This window comes from Channa argus, chromosome 5 (genome assembly GCF_033026475.1).
Source record: "Channa argus isolate prfri chromosome 5, Channa argus male v1.0, whole genome shotgun sequence".
NCBI classification, from domain to species: Eukaryota; Metazoa; Chordata; class Actinopteri; order Anabantiformes; family Channidae; genus Channa; species Channa argus.
This window is the reverse complement of record NC_090201.1, coordinates 403,459-427,151: the sequence shown is the minus strand read 5'-3', so window position 1 is coordinate 427,151 and position 23,693 is coordinate 403,459. Positions and strand designations below refer to the sequence as shown.

General features: G+C 39.8%; 1 protein-coding gene across 2 annotated transcripts in view; it reads left to right on the top strand.

Annotated features, from left to right (window-relative positions):
• Positions 1-11,065: 11,065 nt before the first annotated feature.
• The window catches only part of klhdc8a (kelch domain containing 8A), a 48,674-nt gene continuing 36,046 nt past the window's right edge, over positions 11,066-23,693 (top strand). The window contains exons 1-2 of one of the 2 annotated variants that reach the window (XM_067505573.1): positions 11,066-12,485; positions 15,536-15,587. The gene's annotated coding sequence lies outside the window, so the exon portion shown is untranslated. The remainder of the gene's footprint in view (positions 12,486-15,535; positions 15,588-23,693) is intronic. The other variant, XM_067505571.1, reaches the window with a different exon arrangement.

The window sequence follows — 23,693 nt, the reverse complement described above, 5'->3', positions numbered from 1 at the left end:
TTTTTAGCACATAATTTTTACTACCCATTTCCCATTTACAGAAAGTACAATGGATTAAGGTTTTTAAAATAAATTTCAATTCAAGATTTGTCTGGTAAAAATTACATTGTTTGGACTGTTTTGATATACAGAGACCGAATGCTAGTGATACAACGGTGAATTAATTGTAGATATTTTCATCTTAAATGTGCAGGAATCTGCCTCAAGTTGTATTTATGACTTCAAAATTGCTACTGGAACATATAAAAGGCCCATTAGAGCAGCAAGACTCTTTTAGTAAATCACCCTACTGCAATGTGAGGTTTGTAAATGAGAGACACATAGAGGATAATAAAGAAAAGATTAGAGTTATGGACCCACAGCACAGTAATTTAGCATCAACGTGTTGGCACAAGGTGTTGGGGTATTTTTATTCACTCTTTGCCTTGAATGTAGCTCCTAAAATAAAGCATCTACCATGCTGGCTGAGTGTTTCCTACACGAGGCAGAAAAGAAGTGAAATGGCTTAAAGTGGTCTTGTTTGGATTGAATCCCCCTCTATGAGAGGTGAGCACAACATGTTGGATGGACATTTATGTTGAACTGATTCGTCAACGTTTTCTCCAGCACCATCATTAGTAAAAGTTAAAATGTATTCATCTAAAACTAACACGCTGAACAAGATAAAACCATTGTAATAAGGTTGTTGTGTTATCTGCACCTGAGAGTTTATAACTCTCCACACCAGAAGGTGGAAATAGTCTGTATTCATCAGGCAAAAAGGGGAAAACGATTAGTCTTGGTCATCATTCCAGATGACCATGTTGCTGTGGAAGTATTCTTTTGTTAGTGTTCAGATGAGAAGAAGATGATGAAAACTGGGAAGAGCCTTTCACATTTACCCTCTTGACTTTATCCAGTTATCCTTGTGTCTCCATCCTGGAATTTGCTTAATTTTGATCTTTTTTTTTCTTTTCAGTGCAAATGACCGTTTACAAGAAGTGGGAATTACCGGTTGCCACGAGAACCAACAAAAATTGCTGTTCTTTTGGGTTTCGCCTCCAGATATTCCTGCTTTTTAGCGTGTGTGACCCTTCCACACCGTCAGTGACCAGAAGAATGTGATAGTTGGTGGTGGTCTTTGTATGTCAAAGCTGGTCTTCAGGTGTGTCTCACAGCCTAAGCTGAATCAGAGAGCTCTGTCTGACTGATGGTGTCCACCACACATTCAACGGCTGAATGGGCTGAATGGGCTGAATGGGCTGAAAAGGCACCAAGAGGTGATGCTAACTGACATTGGCTGATAGAGGATTTTCTATACACACTTTTTGAAACGTCCAAATGGGCAGAACATGTTACCAGATTTCCATCAGCGGGGCAATTTTATGTTGTTTTTTTCATTTCTTGTAGTTTATTAGCTGACATGTGAACTAACTAATAAGCTGAAATCAGTCAGTGTTTCTGCCGGATGTATTTATTGGTCTGAGTCTACTATTTACTATACTATATACTATAGTATCCCGAGATGTGGGAAACGATTTCAGATGCTAAATAATGGAATGGAAAGTGTGAAGATACGTATGACAGTACGCTACTGTACAGTAATTCCGTCAAACACGTTTATTGTTCTCTTTTGTATCGTGTCCAGTCACTCCTTTCAATGTTTTTTTACGGTCACACACATGAAAATACAGAACATTAGAGAATGTAAAATGCAGACATTTATAACTGCTTGCTTTTCCAAAACACCAAATCCTCAGTAAATCCTCAGCATGAGGGCATAGTTGGATTATACTGTGCTGATTTCCTCAGTGCTGTGCCTGTTAGATTTATTGGAATGTTTCACCACTCGTTACACTGTGGATTCACACTTCCAAGGACATAAAAAGACAGAGTTTGTAATGATACATCCCTCGCCTCTCAGCAAGCAGACAGGAAGAAGATTTCACTGTCTTTCCAATTCTGATGCAATGCCTTATTCATTACAAGCCTATTGCTTCCTTTGGAGAGTCCTCCCCATTTCTTTGCAGAACATCCTGGGACCTGTACATCTGATATGGACAGGAATCACTTTTTTCTGTTGCTGATAATCTTGTTTATTGTGGTATAGCTCTCCTTTACTGCAATAAAACAGTAAAGCTCTCTGTGGATTTAGGTGTGCACCGATAGAAACAAATCCCTTGTGTTTTCCTGGTGCCGGATGTTTGATTTTCTCTTGTTTTTCACTCTTTCATCCTTTTCTCTCTGGTATACGATGTGTACCCCATTCTTCCACCCTCATCTCTGTTTGTTCTGATAACAAGCATGGGGGTGCACACAGCCTGCCCAAAGATAGAGCGACAAAGAGACACAGACACACAGAGCTAAAAGAGAGAGTCGGGGAGCGGAGAGAGAGAGTACACTGTTTTCATAGGAGACTCCTTGTGTTCCACTTTTGCCATAATGCCCTATTTGTGTATGACAATCTTACTCCAGCACCTTGCCTGTGATGCCTTGTTTATTTTAAACAATGTAGCATATGCTTTCCCAGACATAATTATGCGTGCATGAATGTGTGTGTAAGTGCATTTGTTTTGATGTCTGTGTGTGTGTGTGTTTTTCCAGCTACGTGGGAGGCCTGACTCCCGCGCCTCTCATCTGTCAGCTCTGCAGGGTTGCTATGGGAACGACAGAGGGCCAAGAGAAGTAATGAAGATGCTCTGAATTGTTGTGAGTTGACCTTGAAAAGCCAGAGCAGCCTGATCTGAAGGAAAGATGTACGAGAGGCAACGTTGTTGATCGCGTACGGGCTCGTAAACTTCTTCAGAAAGGGTGACGCCGCCGCTCTGAGGCATCATTCCCACGGCGCATCGCAGCATGAAGTGTTTCTCTTCCTTTATTTTTTTTTTTCAAAACTTGAACTTCTTGAAAACACTCCAGAGACAGGTCGAATTTTCTCCTCATTTAGGAGCTGTTCAACCATCACCAACAGATGCTTTCTTCAAATATTCAAAGCTCTCCTTCCACACTGAAGTGCTGCAGATCACCAGAGTGCCCGTATCAACACTCTGTTTTTAATCAGAGGCTGATGGAGTGGCATAGAAGCCAGGTGGAGGCTCTTTCTGGAAATTAGTGCCATTAACTGATCAAGTAAAGCAGCTGAAATGCACGACAACAGCAGCAGCTGTACTCCCTAATGGAGAGAAACTGCTAATAACCCCCCTTCTGTGTGTGTCCGTGTGTATGTAGGTGTGCAAGTGTGTGTATGTGTGAACATGATGTCATATATACAGTATGTGTGAACATATTCAGTCCTGTGTCAGTGTGTGTGTGCGTGCATGTGCACTGGTGGAGGAATTGAGGAATCGAGGTCAGATGGAGTGCAGACCTACTTTGACAGATTCCTGTTTGTTAATGTCATGCAACAACCATTTAACATTGATCTCACCTCCTCATTGTCTTTTTCAGATTGACCTTTATGACCCTGTGTGCATATGTGTGTGTGTGTGTGTGCGCGTGTGTGTGGATGCACCCACTACCTCCACACCAATCAACCACAGTAGCGTTATTGATTGCGCTGCACTCTGCTCACCTTTCCACTTGTTTACTTGTTTTAGTGATTATCCTGGTCCCCAACAAGCCCGAGGCTCATCACGACGGCTTTCAGCGGAAAATGGGGTGGAGGGGGTAAGTATACTCCAGGTAGGAAGGTCAGGAGAGATGTGATGAAAAGAGAGGAGGTGTGGGGATGAGGGAATAAGGAGGTGAGGAAATGAGGGAGGGAGGCATGAAATCCCATGATGGGTTCTGCTCAGCATCCTGAGGATTACACCAACATCCACCGGTGCAGCAGAAGGTAACATTCCTGATGTACACGCCAGCGCTTTTTAAAATGAAAGATGCAGCACTGGAAAGAAAACATATGTTTATTTTTGCATTTTCAATGTAAATGGAGGTTATATGAATTGGGTTTTGTGTCTTTCTGCTATGTGGCACTACAATAGGAAAGCGTAATTATTAAAGGTTTATTGATTTACTTGTAATCATCATTTCTCCATGAGGCTGTGGCAAGTGCATGGTTGGTATCCTGTTGCTCTAACGTACACACCCAAATAAATTGTTTGTCCCTACCCTGTCACAGAACACAGACATTATCAAAGGACGCCCACTTGACAGAAAGTGTCTATAGCCACTTTGGCATCAAACATGGAAATAGTAAAAGTGATGTGGCTTAAAAATCACTGCTTTCTTAGTGTCACATAATGCAGCATCACATAGGGTTATGTAATATACATTACATTAAGTGACATAATGTCCTTTCGCAGTTGTCCACAGTTACAATAAAGCACTTTTTTTTTTCAGATATATAGGAACCAGGACTCCAGGCCCAGTGTTTTCAAACCACCTTAATTGGCTACACCTCCAGCTACCTGCAAGTACAACACATTCCAGCTCGACGGGCCAGAGGGCCGTCACGCCCTACACGCTCCATTTCAGCATTACCTCATATCACTGCCGGTCAACTTCACATGCATAACATTTAGGGGTGGAGAGACTCTAATCAGTGTGGACAGCATTTACAAGGATCTTGTTGTTTTTTGTGTTTTTTTTTTTTTGAATGAAGAAACATGTCACCCAGTGGAGCAGTGTGTCTGGCTGATGTGATTTTTAATAGTTTTTGGACAACAACAAAGAAATTTGGCAGAGATGAATATGCTAATTAAGGCTGCAGGCTGACAACTAACCCAACGTGATGAGAGGAAATTCAGTGTTGGATGTAGTGTCTGTATGATGACTGGGGACAATAGGATTAATTTTGAAAACCACTTAAATTATCCTTTAACAATAACAGTGGGAAAAACTTAGAAGCTGAGTCCAGGCTCTTGATGATTGCAGCCTGACCTGTTTACTTTCACTTCTGCTCTTTACTTGTGATTAATCTCATCAGAGAAGAGACCTGAAATCAGATATTTGAAGTGGCCAAGTACGTTGATGAATTTATAGCATCACATTCAGTAGCAATGGGACATTTCTCTATAAGTTGCAGGCTGCATTTTTATTAAAGTAGCAGCGATTGTGGTTATGCAGTTCACATTAAATGACTGTATAGCCAAATAATACATCTAAACAAAGACAGTTTTTAACAGGATACAGCAAACAGGGGTCATGACACAGACAATAGATGCTGACCAACAGTACATCAAGCTGTATGAAGTGCACTTACAGATGCTTCAGGTCTGATTAGATTAGTGTGCTGCACCATCTTGGTAACTTCAAGGTGGCCATGACCGCTGCTGCATATGATGAGCTTGAGCATATTCACATTTCATGTGCAAAATGGAAAGTTGATTTTAAACTGTTCTCGGTGAATCGTAGTCAACACCAGCGCTAACCAATTTAAATATGAGGCCAGTTAAGTGTAACAGCATCATATTTGAGAGGGGATGTTCAAACAGTGATTTGTTATGTCTGAATATTCAAAGAAGTGGGAGCAACCCCTTTTCTAGTGATTGAAGGAAAGACTAGTGTGGCAAGAAAACGCCTCATGGTGCATGTGCACATGTAAAGTGGTTGGCAGGAACTGGGCTCTGGCAAATGTGTAGTTCTCAGCACATTATTTATAGGACATGATTTTTAGTTCCTTACATAGCATGTTGAAGACACGTTGCAAATTACTTGGACCCTGGGATCACAACAGTCAGCTTTTGATCTGTTCGGGTTAAAGTTCCTCCATGTTCATGAATGAGTTACTGAGCAGACCCTGCTTGTGGAAGACCAGCATTAAAAGCATATATATAGTATCCATGCACAAAAAGTACCAAAAAAAAAAAAGGGTTATATACTAAACTTTCTCATCTGTCCATGTTCACCTTGGGCTGGAAACTGACTCTTTTCCATGGTTTCTCTTGGAATGATGGGGATCATAAATGGCTCTCACCAAGATTAACTGCGTCAGAGCTTATCTGCATAAAGTTAAACCTTTCTAAACTTACCCTTCTAGCGTAGCTGAGGTCCTGTTGAATGTGTCTCTCTCTGCAGGGAGCACTCAGCTGCATAGCCAACCCAATGAATGACAGCTGTCACTGGCCCAGTGGTAAAGTGACGTAAATGGACAAATTTGAATTGTTTCTGTTTAAACGATATTCTAAAAATAAGCCTCACCTTGGTAGTTACATCCTAATACAATGGGTCATTACTGGTTAAAATACCTCCACTTAGTAACTTTTACCAACCGCAGAATTTCAATTATTTCTGCCTCGTTTGCAAGTTGATAGCATTTTCCTTTATTGCAATTTAATAAGCAGATCAGAGAGCAGTAAGAAGGAGGGCTGGTTGGATGCAGTTGTTGCCATAAGAACAACCGTACGAAAAGCTGAGACCCCTGTATATGAAATCAAAAGGTGGGTGTGGATTTCCAGGCTGCTGCTGTGTAATGGAGGACATCAGATCCCAGCCTGCCACGTCTGTGAGCCCTCATGGGGAAAGGCAGACAGTCTTAACTGTCAAATTACTTTCTCGAGTCAGATTGAAACCAAAGCTGTTTCGTTCAAACTTGAAGGTCATAATTGAGGAATTTATTCATTGTTTCATCTCTGCCTGGGACAGAACAATTACTCCTGTATATTCCTAATCTTGCTGTGCATCCATGTACACTTCTGGCAAACTTCAAAGGTTTCCTTTGAAAAACAACCCTCTCATGCCCCCCACCTCCATAACAAATTACCATACAAAAGTCTCCCAGCACATGATGCTACACTACACTGAATCTCTTAACAGACAAAGCTCTGCTGGATGATTGAAGTCGAGCTCTCCTGAATTTCCTCTGCTCGCCTCTGTGATCAAAGTGGATGAAGGGAGTCAGTTAGCAAGACGGGCCCAGAAGTGAAGATTTGCCTGGGGCTCGCTCTGTTCTGTGCATGGGGAAAGACTTCTCTCCCTTGTACCCTTCACTCTACTGAATATGCATTGTCTACAGTGCATACATGGCGTCCCTCAACTCTCTGCATCTTTACTTTCACTGGTTGCTCTGCTCAGTATAAAGATGAACTTTTATTAGTGTGTTAGTCTTGCCCACACAGACGGTATAGACTATATAATGTAGGTTTCTATAATGCACGTCTGAAGAGAACATATTATTAGGGGAGTGTTTAAAATGCAGAAAGCAGCAGTAACGCCCTCTCCTGTCTCGTTATGATTCAGGAGTGGTCCCTTCTGAAATATGAAATGTGACTGTTATGTCTTTCAGATTTTTACAGCCTGATATTAACATTCTGCAAGCCTGCAAAACACGGTCCTTATTTACAGTTGCATGAGCTGCAGTAGCTAAATTAAGTGAAAAGTACTTTTTCTTTCTGTCAGTGCTGTCATACCTTCACTCTGTTATACATCAAGTTACACTGTGAACAGCAACATGTGATAGCTGAACATGCCCTTACAAAATCATACGTATTAATTAGCTGTAATGACCTTTTTCTGGTGGATGTCCAGACATTTAGAATGTGTCTGCAGACATTTGCTCCCGTGCAGGCACATGAGCATTATTGTGTCAAGCAACATGGAGACCAGGGATGTTCTTTTAAAGCATTTCTTAATTGCTTTGGGTTTGTGTATGGGAGCACTGACATTTTGAAACATGAAAGTGCCTTCTGCCAAACTGATGACACAAAGATAAAAGATATATGAGAAAGTTGATACTATTGTCCTGTCTGTGCATTAAAGGTTCTGAAGAAAAGCAGGACAAATAGAATAGCAAAATGAAGTTACCCATGCTTCCTCTACAGCTGTGCAAAAGTTAGTTCTGCTTGTTTTAATTCTGTTTTCTATGTGTGTGAGTGTGTGCGTGTGTGTATGTGTTTGTGTAAAAGCAGACTTTTTGGAGTTTAACGTTTTACAGTGGGAAAGTGGGAAAAAGACAGTTGGCAATCTTCCCAGGATTGGACGTCCCAAAATATTAATTTACATCCATCCATTCATTCTCAAACATAGGATATTAACGTTTGACTGTATAAAGATTTACCATTCCACCCCCCCCCCCCCCCCCCCCCCCCCCCCCCCAGATTGTTGTGGTCTCCCACAAACTACTGTGGATGAACTTTGAGAGCAGAATAGCACTAATTACCTGCTTAATTAAAAATTGCTCACTTGCTGCATAACGCTGTCCTAAAGGATCATTGGGCTAATATTGAACCTGATTTGCTCCTTTCAACAACTTATGGCTGCATTCTAAACTTGAGGCTGGTTGCAACTGTTTATTGGCCCAAATGATCCCGTAGTGTTGGGGCTCTCTGACATGAGCTTGATGGTCCAAACAGGCTCAGATTCTCTCTGTTCTTAAATTGTAAATATCAAATCCTGCAGTGTGAAAGGAAGCAGCAACGGACATTGTGCAGAAAGCAGGAACAGCCAATGAGATCGAGCTGAGTTGGAACAATCACCAAACAGATGTTGTTTACTTGTAGCAGCAGATTCCGCTGTATATAACTTTATTTCAATCTTTCTTGTGATGCGACATATATACACCAAGCTGGTTCTGTTTTCCCAGTTGTGACTTTAGTCGCAGTGTTTTTCCTGAACACACAGCTGCTACCAGCTGACATGTTAGCTGACAACATCAAGGCGCCTCCATATTTGTTTTGCTCCGGAGTCAAATTTTATCACACAAGTGTATGTAAGTTTCCTGTTTCATAAAATCATTCAGCGTTAATGCAAAGTGTGTGGTAAAGGGTTCTTGACTAAATATTCCAGTGTTTGCAGTTATAGGATTAAAGTATTAAAAACCAGTTTTTATCGCTGTGGTCTTCCATAATTTTAAAATTGGTTGGTAAAATTGATTTAAGATTTTAAAATGTTTACATTGAAAGCATTTCCAGAAAAACATAACAAACCCTCAGAAAGAAAAAGTACATGGGTTAGTTACATTTTTACTTTTACCTTTAGAAGTCTTTATGATATCTGCAATTTCATATTTGTATATAGTTTCTAATCAACCATGTGTATGATGATTAATATGATGATTTTCATGACATGTTTGGTTGTTACAATCCTTGTAACATGTTTGCGATGATTTAAAAATGTAGTGATTAGTGGTTTTCATGTGCGTTGACCTGGGTGTGAAATGCAAGAACATAAGAGGCAGTTTGACATAAGTTTGTTACCTGCCTTGAAAAAGACCACTTGTAGCCCAAAAGGTTGAAGAAATAAACTGTGAATGTGGACAATCTCAAAAGTATTTGCACCTTTCAACTGCATCAAGGATTTATTTAGCCTCCTGCAAATGCACAGAATAAAGTCACGAGTTGATGCAAATGTATTATTCATAAAGGACTATTTAGTTAATACAAGCAACCACCACCACATTCAGTCAAACACACTCTAAAATCAGAAGTGGTTTGATTCAGTACCTGAAGCAGGAACTGCAAACACCGGTGTAGACAGTTTTTCTGCAGCTGAGTGTGACTCAGTATAGAGTTTGATAAAGTCTGAGGCCTGGACATCTATCAGGGACAGATGTATCATTTTGCTCCCTGAGTTTGGATCATTTGACAGGTACGTTGATCAATAGAGCACCTGTTCTGGCTTTTCCTAGGATTAGGGTTTAGTCACTAGTTTCCACAGTCTGGAAAAAAAAAAAACAACTACACTTGGCCCAATTACTGCTCCTGTTGACCTGATATGAAACAAAGCCTGCAGTAACAGTTCCTGGCCAACCTCACACCTGTACTATAAGCTGTAAGTTCTGCCAAGTAAAAACTGCTGGCTGAACACAGTTCGAGTCTGTGATGAATTATAGATGTAGCAGTGGATTTTTTTCCCCAAGACCAGTTTTCTGCTCCAATGGAAACATCAGTGATAGAGAATGACAAGCCAATTATGTGACTGGCCAGCTGTCATCGGCAGCAGTATCTCCACAGTCATCTCTGTCTCAGACTCAGACTTCAGAGAGCCTGAAAATACAGTGACAGGAGACCACACAAACTCAAGGCTCTTCGAAAATAATAATGCAGTTGAAAAGGCATATTCAATGAGCTGCAAAGTACAGATGTGCATCAAGAGAGAGAGAGCAGTGGTGCAACTGCATGTGTTTCTGTGTGTGTGTCCAGAAATAAAAGGGAGAGAATGATGGTGCTGTAATCAGGCTAAGTCCCTGGAGGGCAGACAGCAGTGCTGACAGCAAGTTGGTACCCATCTTCAGAGCTGGATTTCTGGGCCAGTTCCTCTGTCTTTTAAAAAAATAGCAAGGGGACAGAGGATTGGGAAGCCATAGGGTAGGCAAAAAAAAAAAAAAAAGACCCAGGCAGCGAAAATACGGGGGGCTTGATTTTCTAATTGACACAGTGTAGATTTTGGACTTGGACTGATGTGTATGGATGAGGAAAATGGCTGCTATTTACAACGCGTCATGTCTGAAGGTGAACAAACTGTGTGAGAGCATCTTTAGACTGCCACATATTTAAGAATAAACATTCATTATCTTTATTGAAGAAATTTAGGTTTAACCAAATCTGAAATGTCAGAGGCTATAGTGATGGTTGTTATCACTATTTGGTTTTATATAGTATGCTAAGCCTCCAGAAGTGAATGAAGCTACTAGAAAAGTTGTTGATATCGCTGATTTATTTTCTTAATACACTGAGAAACATTAAAAATAATGCAGCAAAAGAGCTTACACAAAACACTTGTCTACGGTAAATATGTCACTGCAGCCTGTGTTTTCTGCATGTAAGCATCAAATAATGGTCTCCAAACCCTGGATAAACTTTACTGACAGATTCTGAAATCTGAAAATGCCGGATTTCTTTCTATTTCACCAAATCTCAAGTTATGCCTTTGACTTGCTAACGTATGACAAAAGAATGAACACTGCATACACAAGCTGAATATCCAAAAAAAGATAACACTATATTTTCTAAAGCTCTGCCATATAACTCAACCATTAAAACTGAATTTTGGAATTTTATGTAGATTGTGATACAGCCATCTCCATGAAGTAATTCTGACTGGCTAGAATAAATATTGTTGTGGGTTGGTATCCACCTTGAAATCCCACTGCTCACTCTGCACATGATGCTGAGAGAACTTTGTACTGAGGGATGACGCTCACTGTCATATACTTTATGGCAGTATGTATATAAAAAATGACAAATATACTGAAAGAATATGACAGTATGCTGGCTGCCAGCTGTCACCTTGTTTGTCAGAGCCTGTTTCATTTACTCACATGGCTGAGTATGAATCAGACAGTAAGGTGAGTAAAAGATGTTTATTTTTTTATGTTACATATGTTTTTTGTTTTTTGAATCTTTATATAATTAGAAATAACCAAACAGGACACACTTAGTTGTTTGTGTGGTTGACAACAGGAAACAATCCAGAAGTTGAGTAAAGCTAAAAATAGTGATGATAATGACAGCATGATGTGACTTGTACTATCAGTGTAGAAATACACTACTCGCAAAAAGTTAGGGATATTTGACTTTCACGTGAAATTTCAGAATGCACCTAAAATGCACATAACCTTCGCAGCTGAACTTAATTTGACCTTCTTTGAACTTTCGAATGCACATATCCAGCTGTTCAGTGTTTCAGTACTTATTGCAAAACATGCACAACATTTCTGGTTGTGGTATAATCGCCACTGTTTGTTGGCTTCGGTTTCAATAAATTACCATTGTGTGCTTCTACTTTCATGATATAATATCCCTTTTTCCATAAAGTCCACCTGAAAGTCAAATGTCCCCAACCCTTTTACTTTGTGAAGACAGTCTTGATGTTTTCAGAACAACTGTTGCTTAATCTGACACTAGTGGATCTGTGAAAATTGTCTGGGGAAGCGAAATAATTTGCAGACTTGGTGCAAAACTAGCAAAGAAGATAATCACCAGGCTATGGTGGTGGACAGGGGGGGTGATGATGATGATGATGATGATGGGAAAATCTGCAAGCAGGCCACATTCAACAGGTGTCAGAACACACAGTCTATGCGGCTCGTTGTGTGTGGGCCTGTGTATCTGCAGATCCGAGTCCACCACGACATCGAAGCCAGCAGATGGTGGTAATGTTGTTGCTGCCTGGTGATTTAGGCTTATTTCTAAAATATGGGGATTGTAATGACTGCGATTTTACACCAGTGTAACAGTCCCTGGTTTTCATTTGAAAGCCCTTCACCAAATGTAGGTTATCGCAGCGCAGGGGCTCTGCCTCTCTCTCCGGATTGTACCATCGCAGGGAATGTGTAACTTGTGCGGTGAAAGCCGAAGATGAATACTTTATCTCTGACCCACATAATGGCGATATATCAGGCTCGCTAAGCAGAGCCCCGTCGTGTTGCAGCCCGCTCCTCGGCTGTGCGCCCCCTCCCGCTCCCGGTGCGGCTGGAGCCTTTTAGCCTCTTTAGCGTCTCGCCTCCCATCTTCCTCCGCCTGGATCCGACTCAACGCCCGGCTCCATCTCGCTTCCAGCAAAGAAGGGAAAAAGGGAGAAGGCGAGGCGGCGCACACCGACAGAGGGGGAGACGGAAACAGGGCAAAGTAAGTAGCTCGAGAGGGGCCAAGAAAGGGAAATGTAATGTTTTTTTGAAATGACAGGCAGTTTACACTTCTACTGTAGCTCAGTTGGAAAGTAACGTTAACGCTAGTACTTCCGCTAGCAGTAATCCGTTACTCGTTACACGCTGGTCAGGAAACCTCCAGAAAGTTCCCACCGTGTCCTACACTAAACTTCGGCTAATTGACACACCGACCTGCGCTGCAGCTAATTTTTGTCGTTACTACACGCTGATATTCATATTTACAGTACAGGAATATTTGTTCATATTCCTTGTTGCTAGCTTAAAGGAGTTAATTATCGAGCAGCCAGTTCAGATGCTACAGTGTGAATGTTGAATCTGTAATTTGTCTGTGTAACACTGATAATTAAAAAGCCAAAAGCCTCCATTACAAATGTGATAATGATCAACAACGTGTCTAAATGCTCCTTCCTGTTTTGAATAGCAATAAACTACGGTCATTCAGATGCACGTGTGAAAGTCATGGAAAACAATAGCAATAATGCTACTTTATTGTTCATTATGACTAAAACAAAAGCCCCACAATAGATCCACCATCATAGGGTTTAGGTTCTTCCAATCCTCTCGACATACAAAGCCCATCGCCAGAGCGAAAATAAAAAGAGAAATCTATTTTTTATTGTTAATCAAAGACAACGGCTGAAGGTGTAACTGAATAAAAGCATGCGTGCTCATTTTGACATTGATGCCACCTGTCTCAAAAGAGTTGAGACGTGGCAACAAATGCTGGCAACGTTGTGTAATGTTAAAAACACACACATGAAAAAAAACAAACCCCCGAACTTCTCACAGCTATAGTATATATGAGGTTAACCGGCCAGAGGTCAGAGTCACGATAGACAAAAGGAGCATCTCAGAATCCTAAGGATGTAAGGATGAGCTGTTCCTCAGCTCACATTACAAAGACCCTGATGGTTCATAAGGTCATGGCCTGAAACCAGAACTGACTAAGGAGCGGGGCAACTTCTTCAAAACTATCAACAAGTCCTTATGCCACCGATCAGCACTTCAGGGATAACTATGACCTGGATGAGTGCAAATGTTTACAGACTAGTACTGAATGGTCACAATTCTGAAGCTCTCAGGCCGACGGGCGTGATTCTGTAGTGCAAATCCCCACATGGGCCCAGGAAAACCTGTGGAAACCACGGTCAGTGAACGCAGTTGTTCAAACTCTGCTCAAACAACCATATATTAAAACATCACTATCTGCACAATTATTTGAAATAAGCTGAGGTGAAGTCGAAAACTGTCCTGTGATCTGAATTTGAAATTCCTTCTGGAAATCCTGGATGCCGCGTGCAGTGCATAGTTGAAAAGGCAGCATCTGTGATGAGTGTGGCTGCCTTAGTGCACGGCATATGTAACTTACACATCTGTGAAGTGACTATTAAGGTACAATGATATGTGCATGTTTTGGAGCAAAAAATGCTGCCATGTATAGGCCAACTGTAAATGGTTCATTAACTTATTGGTCCGGATAAGTTAACGAGGCCATTTAGTTAACAAATAAGACTCAGGTCAGTTCCCGTTCTGGGCAGAACTGAGTTCCCAAGACAAAATTAAACACTTTCAAAATTAAAGCAATTGTGCTCCTCAATTCCCAACCACAGTGTTAAAAAGAGGAGATGATGCAACATAGTGGTAAACGTGACCCTGTCCCAACTTTTTGGAAATTTGTTGTTGCCATCACATTTTTAAACAATTATATTTCACTGTTTTCATATTTGATAGATTGTCTTTGTACTACTACTATATAACAAAAATGAGTTTTAAAATATTAGGAAATTATTGCATTTCCTTTTTATTTAAGTTTAACACAAAATCCCAACTTTTCTCCAAATGGGGTTTTGTAAATGCAAATATTAGAAATATTAGAAATACCTCTCACTATACCAAGTAAAGGAACAATTTAAGAACAGCAGTTAAGTTACAAAAACTAGTCTTTATACCCTTCATACAGATAAGAATTATTCCTGGAGTGTATATATAAAATATTTCACGGGTTCAAGTGAAGTTCTCCTCATATACCGGCAAGTCCTTTTTTTAAACACTTCTAGATTGTTTACATCGTTTGTCACAGATGAATAGCTTTTCAACCTCCACAGCCTGTGGAATAATGATTGATGACGATGGATCTATTGTTACAGTCCTCATGACAGTGATGACAGGGAATATAAAGAACATCCAGGCCTTAGCTGAAAGGTCACTTACTCAATATTCACCACGCTTGTCTGTCTTCAATCTGTCTAGGTTCAGTCTCGTCACAGATGTACAGGGAGAAAAATGACATTTCCTTCTCCTTCTTTCTCCCAGAGGGACATTGTCACTCTTTTCTACTTTCACACTTGGACATCCTCAACTCAACTTACAGTTACATAACAATATAATAGTTTCTCCTCCTTCCCATCCTTAAAGATCAACAGGGGGACTGGTGGCTCAATGGGTAGAGCATTGATCATTTTAGCTAATTTAGCTAATTTGTATTTGAATAGCTTAGTGCAGTTTTATATTTTAAAGTTGCATTAATTGGTTTTTGGGTACTACGTGGCAACTGAACTCCAAAACAAGACGATGGACAAAAAGACCAATTATATGGCTACTTTTATTACACTGAGCAGACAAGCAATGTTAATTTATGTTAATTAACATTTGCTTTTATTTGGAGTGTGATTCTTAGGTAGATTGATGTTGACTTGGTTCGGTGCTGTGCAGGGAGTGTGCAGTGTTTTAAATCTTTGTCGAGATTAACCAGTCTGTGTCTTTCTTTAAACTAGACAACTTTAAATGAGATATGTCTGAAATTGTATAAATAATAAGAAAAATGAAAAAGTAAACAACAGTAGTTGTACTTTACAGATTTTGATAGTCAGCACAATAGTACAATAAGTGTGCATGTCACAAACCCCCCCCAAAATATCTAGAATAGGCAAAAAAGCTTTGTAGAGCTTCAGGGGTGAGTGATCATTTTCTCTGGTTTACAGTTTTACTGTTATCCTCTTGACTTCACAGGTAACTGAACCAGGACATCCAAGGACTTCCTGTCTGGAACTTCAACCTGAAGGTGCAGTAGTTTCAATAAGTTTCCTCTAAATCAAGAGCCTCACCTCCTCTCTCCATGCTTTCCTCTCCACTCACCTCTTCATCTCTACTTTCAGCAAGCATTGATTACTTCCTTCTTCATACTGTACACCCATAAATACTGTTCCAGTCAGTTACTATTCATGGTGTACAACATTTGTGTAAAATATATGGCAACATCTGCTCAAAAGGGAGACAGAGGCTGGAGCTTCTTCCTGACAAGGATAAAAGGAAGTTTAAAACAGATTCTGTATCTGTCAGTGAGTTCTGTTGGGATGAAGGGTCATCTCTTTCTGAGAGGGCAACTGACATTTTAAGACTTTAAAATTGATAGCACTGCTCAGTATGATTGACAATGCTGGATTTTTTTCATCTTAGTAAAAATCTATATATTTAATACATTTCCTGTACACTAACTGTAGCTTAAGTACTTGCATTATGTTTATTTTAAAGGTACAATATGCAGTGTTTGCGAATCAGTCTGGCAGTAGCATAAGACTCAAAATCAGTTCACCCAGGGTGACAAATACTGATGCACTGTCAAAGCCTGTGGTCGCAAGAAAAAGTTTGGAAACAACTACACACTTTTGTATTTCTATTATCTTTTGTTGGTTTATTCAATGAAATATTTGTAACACTCACAACACTGCAAATAGAGAAACACATGCAAAAATACAATACACTAGCAAATAAAAACAAAACAACACGGGTGGAGAAATTAAGAAAGACACTGCAAAACCACAACGCAACCAAATGAAGAAATGCATAATAAGGAGCACGTAAGGAACAACTAACAACTCCCATCAACTATGTGCATTTACATTTTGTCAAATTCAGTACGTTAGCACGATAATAATTAGCAAAACACTAACTCTAGGTTAGTCATCTGCAAAATAGTGGAAAAAAAATAAAATCAGAAAGCTTAGCTGTTACCATCCAATTTCCCAACCCACTGAGGGAGAGTCAGCTCCGACACACTTGTGCATCAGAAACTAAGGCAACAAGTGTGTCCCATTTTTGTTTGTCGTTTTTTTTTGTGTCCCCCAGAATCGTCTGAGACAAATGTCATCGCAATGTCTCCAGGGGCCATTAAAGACTGATGGACATTTGGATTTGTAAATTTATTTTTAGTTGCTGTTGTGTCTCTTGTGTTATGGCTCCTTGCACCACCTTTTTAATTTGGTTGTGTTGTGGCTTTTTGCAGTGCATTTCTTCATTTGACATTTCACATCAGCTTGGCCTTATGGGCAGAGGTGCCAAGAAAAAAACAAACTTTTTTAGAATGCCGAATAAGAAGACAGGTTTCTTTAGATAGGTGACTTTAGATGACTGGAACAAAGTCTTGTAGACTGATGAGTCAACGTGTGAGGTGTTTGGATCTGAGCTAAAAATATATGTCAGATGATCTGGGGATACTTTGGCGATAGTATCATGTGCAAGGCATCCTCTACCAGCATGGTCACCACTTCATACTTAACAGCCATGACATTCCCTGCTGGGGTATAACTTCATTTTGCAGCATTCTTTGTGGTTATGTAAGAATTATCTGGAAACGAAAGTAGCTGCTGGAATACTCTCAGTAATGGCTTAGCCAACTCAATCACCAGATCTGAACCCCATTGAGCTGGTGTGGGAAAAGGTGGACAGAAAAGTCCCTTGACATGAATTGTTGATACAATGGGATGACTTTCAACCATTTTATCAATCCAAAGATAATAGAAATACAAAACTTTTCCTTGCCAGTGTTCATACACAGTCCCCTTTTGCATCTGTATGTGACACAGGGTTTAACCTTCACTGACTGGTCACAAGGGGGAAGCTCACTTTAAACTTTTAGGACTTAATATCTACAAATTGCTTCCAGCGCTCTCAAAGTGTCACAGGAGACATCAGCAGCACTTCTTCACAAAATCATAAATTAAGAATCATATTTCTACTAAAAATTATTTTTAAAAAGATGTAAAAACAGTCGCAGGCAATGAGCAGCTTGTGGGCTTGCAACAAAATCATGTGTGCATCAGTAGTGCAATGATGTGTCGGTCTGGGGGCAAATGGAAAGCAGAAATTCACAACTTGGTTAAATGTAGCATTTTTGTCAGTTTGGATTTAAATGTTCATCTGAATACAACTACCTTCAAATCAACCCCTTAACTTCCACACTAAGAAATACATTTGAAAAACAATGTATTAATGCAATTGTGTTGCTGCCTCTTTCTTTAGCAATATTTCAGGATTTATTTGTCACATTACGCAATCAGAAAGCAGATATGCAAATCAGAGCTGAGGCTAAAATGGGCATTATGTGACTTGTCCTGTTAGGGTTATCCTAGGCATTTATTGGAGTTCATTCATTTTTGCAACAAAGATGTTATTTGTATTTTTTTCATAAAAAAGAGCTTAGAATACATACTACTAGTAGTTGTGTGTGTGTGTGTGTGTGTGTGTGTGTGTGTGTGTGTGAGAGAGAGAGAGTTAAATTGAGTATTGCAAAATGTACATACACAACATAAATATTGAAGGTGTATGACGTATTTTGAGCTATGATCATTTATTCAACAACAGTGCTCACCGATCAAATGAATGGCACTAATCTGCAATCCAGAAGTGCATGAGTGGCTTCAGACAGCTCTATCTCAAAAAGTATAAAAGCCACTTCGATATTTACACACATGACTCAGGATTCACATGTGTAATGTATTTACAAGTACGCAAACATTTGGATATATTTAGGTCTGTGTAGTTTACAAATTGAATGACTTGCATGGTTAGAAAATAGGTGCAAAATGAGAAATGAACCTTGAGCCAGGCTGTTCAAACTGTGGCAGCTCAACTGAGGGGTTGACCCTGTTTTCTGACAAATCATAGATATGTATTTTATTGTCTGATTTATGCCCATAAACTAAAATATGATGGTAATCATGTTAAGGTGTATGAAAAAGATCTTTTTTTAACCTCATGTATTTCATGTCATTTCTGAGGAGCTGAACAGCACTGAGTCACTTCCATTTTTCTCAACATCTTTCAGAAAATAATATTTCTTCACAGCACGGCCACCCAGTGGATATAATCCATGTTTTTATACACTACTCAATGAGGTGAATGAGGATAAACAGCCAAAGATAGGTTTCCTAAGCTTTAACTACAACAAAATATCAGAAAAAGATCAGCCGCAGTTACTTTGGCAGGTAAAGAGCTAATGACAAAATGGTTCTGATAGACCTGCTTCATAAGAGGAAATTTCATTAAACAATGTAATTTTGGTACAGATGGTTTCTAATTAATGTACTTTAGCTCTGTCTAAACTATGTCATTTGAGTATTTTATTGTAAGTTCGATTTTATGGATCTGTATTATTGTAGTTTACATACATTGTAATACGATATACAATATGACATACAAAATAAGATATATATATATATATATATATATATATATATATATATATATATATATATATATATATATATATATATATATATATATATATGATAAATAAGATATATATGGGGACAGTGCTGTTTATCTTTCCGGGACTTTTGTTCATGTTTGTACTGTGTGCTGGAGAAGTGTTCTTCTAAAAATCACTGGGTGAAAACGACTTTTGTCTGGCTTGCTCAGCCATTAGCAATAACAAAGCAGTGACTTTAATTTCTTCAGGTCAGTCCACTTCGTTTGTATAGTTAAAAACAGATAAACAGATGTATATGCTTGAGTGTTATCAAAACACACTGGAGCAAGTGATCTACAAAGACATATCATGTTGGTGTTTATCTCCGTGTTGCTTGACAGTATGGATGCTTCATGTTTCCATAATGGACTGAAGTTAAGCAGCCTGGTTACTGGGTATCTGTAGGACAGGTAGATGAAAGCCGCCTGCCTGCTGTGTAAAAAAAGGCCCAGAATACATTGTCCAGAGCTCCTGCTGTCTTATATTCCACACACAGACAAGGGAAATACAGTTTGAATTCTTCTTTTACCCATAAACACACTCTCCTAAACTAACTCTATTATACACATGAAGCCAGAGAGAAGAATGCTCTCACTATGCATAAATGTGCTTACTCTGAAAGTCAACCAGTCAAATCTTAAAAGAGTAGGAGTATAGAATACATACACACACACACACACACATAAAAGCACGCTGCACTGAGGGAACCATTAGGGAGTTAATTCCAATTCTGCTGACAGTAGATAGGTCTTACCATTTTCCCGCTCTATCACATAGTAATTACTTATAAGGCCACAGGGATTATGATGTCCCCAGCTCCCCTCTGTAATACAGCTTTTGCTCCATATAAGTCTTTAGTTTTGCTACCCGGTCTCTATCACCCCCCTCATTAAGCTGTCCCACCCTCTCATTATCCCCTCCATGTAATATCCTCCATCCATTAACTCAGCCCACTTCTTCTACTCTTCACCATTACTCCCCCTCCTCTTTCTGCCTCTCCTCCATCTTTCCTGGCTTTCCTCATGCTTCTTCCTCTTCTGCTCTTTTCTCCACTCAAGCCTTCACAGTGCTGCCACAATGGATCAGCTCACTTTAATTTGCCTCCTACACAGCAGTCAGTGAAAGGGAGCAGACCCACGATGCCCTTAATATATAATATACAAGTGTTTGAGTCGGGGTGTACAGTAGTGAAAGTACAATACATTGTACTTATGTAACCTGGTATGTTTTACTTCTAGGCACGTTATGTTTGTGCATACATCAAGCCTTATTTTTCCAGCTCTGCTAATGTTTGCTGTATCTGTTTCAGTCTTGCCTCCATGGCTCCTGGCACAGCAACATTCAAAATGCAGTCCTGTCATCATTTTCATTTTCAACTGCTTCTAATCCTTTGATGAAAACTCATTAAGATCTGTTTTTTTTTTTTGAAAAGTAAAGAGTGTGGCACGTCAATGTTATATACTCTAGTAACAATGTAAAGGAGGTTCAAGTTTGACCTTAAGTGTATGATCATCTCAAGACCCTCCCAAGAAAAAAAACTCTATTAATAATTTGTTTTTGAAAGTGTTGCTCCTATATATTTTCCATACTACAAAAGACAGGTTAAACAGGTCATAAACTTTGTGTAAGGGGGCCCTGTGCTTAGTGGTAGAGCATTGGGTTGGGATGCAGAAGGCCACGGGTTCGAATCCCACCCCACCAGGTGTGGCCCTGCCCAGCCATCAAGGGCAACCTTGGTGCTGGTGCCGAGCCCGGATAAAAATGGGAAGGTTGTGGCAGGAAGGGCATCCGGCTTAAAAACTCATGTCACAGTCCTGTTCCTGTCTTTAGTTGTCCACGTTTTTCCCAGCTTTATTTCCTGCCCTGTGCCACTTCCTGTTAATCTGTTTGGTTTCTTTACCTTCCTCATTTATCCTGATTTGTTTCACCTGTTCCCCTGTTCTATTATACCCAGCTCTCCCTGCTGGTCTCCGTCAGTTTGTTTTGTATTCTGTACCCCCTGTATTCTGTACTCGGTATCCTCAGTATTTTGTATTCAGCACGCTGTGGCTCACGTCCTATGGACTCTCTCGAGTTTTGGTCTGTGGTTTGGTTACTTCTTTTTCTTACCTTTTTGCCTTAGTTTATCCTTAGCCTGTCTGTTTATATCCTGCTCCCAGTATTAATTATTCTTGGTAATTTCCCCTTTTGCCCTACCCTTAGTTTGATTATTATTTATAATAATAAAAGTCTGTCAGTTTCTCTTTAGTTCTGTTCACTAGTCCTTGTTAATTTGTCCTTTTACCTGGGTGTTAATATTTGTCCCCAGCCTAAGTTGTCCTCCCCATTTGGGTATTTAAAGTTTACATTTTGAATTTATGTCGTATTGTTACTTTTTGTGTTCTGTAAGTTCTTTACCCTCCTTGTGGAGGGATTTTTAGTTGTGTTCTTCCCTCCAAAATCTTTATAATAAATACCCTTTTTCTTTGTACCTCCTCTTGCCGTCTCCTTACTTGGCTCCTTGCACTTAATTTACTCAACCGTGACAGCAGAACATGTTCCCTTGAAGGGACAAGCTAAAAGCAGTTGTTGAAACAGGTCATTGTGTAAAAGTAAACACAATGATTTGAACAGGAACTGCTGGGTTTTGTGGTGAATTACACCAATTTCAAAAACAGTTGGAAGGATGTGTGAATGTAAATAAAACCAGAATGCAATGATTTGCAAAAAATTGCAAATGACCTATTGGTTTCCATGAAATGGTAAAATGGCTATTTCATCATCTGATATGTTGTTTATGACTACTAATACCTGCTTGATGACCTTTGACCTTAAATAAGGCTTTGGTCTTGGATTTATTAATGGTTGTTGTTGCTGGTTTTTACTGGAATGTTTTGTATTTAGAGATACATCATCATTTTCGCTCTGTCTTCCTCACCGACAAGATACTTTACTGTCCCCATCAGCTTTCAAATGGATGCACTTGTCTATGCCAGCATTCCATCCCCCCCTGTTCAAGTAAGCATATATAGACACATCCATTGGCTAATTTCTAAAATGGCAACAGTAAGTAAAAATATATGGCACAACAATCCCTTTACCTTGGATATCTTCTGTTATAAATAGTTGGAAGACAAATTTATAAATGGGGAAAAATATCAGAAACACATAGAATCTCAGTGAGGAAACATATTTGATCTCATCCAAATGTATAGACAGTTTCACAGTACGTAAAACTGACTGTGGCGCAGGAAGGTAGCGCGGGTGTCCACTAATCTCGCAGTTGTTGGTTTAATCTCGGCTCCTCCAGCCACATGTCGAAGTGTCCTTGAGCAATATCCTGAATCCCAACTTAGTTGCTCCCGGTGAGTGTTGGCCAGCTGCATAGCAGCTCCCTCATTGATGTGTGAGAGTGTGTGTGATTGTGAGTGCAAATGGGTGTATAAAAAGAAGTTTAAAGCGATTGAGTGCCAAAATGTAGAAAAGCGCTATATAAGTGCAGACCATTTAGCATTTACCCAATTGAAGACATATGCACCCTGCCACTTCTGTGTAGGCTTGATTGGTTGGACTGATCACTTGTCCTTAGCTCAGAATGTGATCAAAACTTAAAGAAGCAAAGTAGATTTAGTGTGGCAAAGGCATATGGCTTTTACTGTGTTTAATGTACAGTAAGAAAAAGGTATAGTACAGAAAAGACTTTTAAACACTGCTCCAGATTACTAAAATGTTTACATTAAAATACTTTATTTAAATGGTATTTCACCTTATGACCATATTTCTTTATGGTCATAATAGTAGTTTGAATAGTCATGTGGTGGAGTGGTTTGGGGGTTTGTCCCCAGCTGACCATGGCCTTTCTGTATGTTTGCTAGTGTGGGTTTCCTCTGGGTACTTTGCTTTCCTCCCACAGTCCAAAGATATGAATGTTAGGTTAATTGGTGACTCTCAATTGCCCATAAGTGTGAATGGTTGTGTCTTAGTGTATGTGTCTCTGTGTTGGCACTAAGATAGACTGGAGAGCTGCCCAGAGTGTACCCTGCCTCTCGCCCTATGACATCAGGGATGGGCTTCAGGCCGCTTCCTGTGACCATAAACAGGATATGTGGTTACTGATAATGGATGGATTTATGTCAACTTTAAAACTCGTCACAGTAAACTGTCAGATTAGATGTATTTTCCGTCAATAACATTTTTGGCTTTTTGTGCATGATCATTATGTTTACTCTATTTAATACCGTGAGATTAAAAATGGTTTTCTCTTTGGTTCTGCATTGGTTCTCACAGAATGAGTTGCAACAGTGACAGTATTACTGCAAACAGAATCTGAACACAGAGACACACAAAGACACAAAAAACGCATGAGGACAGCCATGCTGTTGAGTGGGGTGAGGTGGGGGCAGAGAGGGTTGTTTGCCTTTTAAAGGCAGATAAGAGAAACACCAACTGCTCAACAACCTCAGCCAACAATCAGCCACAACTGATTTAGACTCGGCTCTCTCATTATAGGAGCTGGACCCTGCACTGCCAGATTTAGCACCGCTAATTCACTTCATCAGTACCAATACAGATACAGGAACAGCTGGGCTAGAGCAATTTGCCATTTCAATCTAGTGTAAAATATGTAAATGACAACATGCACAGGGATGTGGCCAGCAGCAC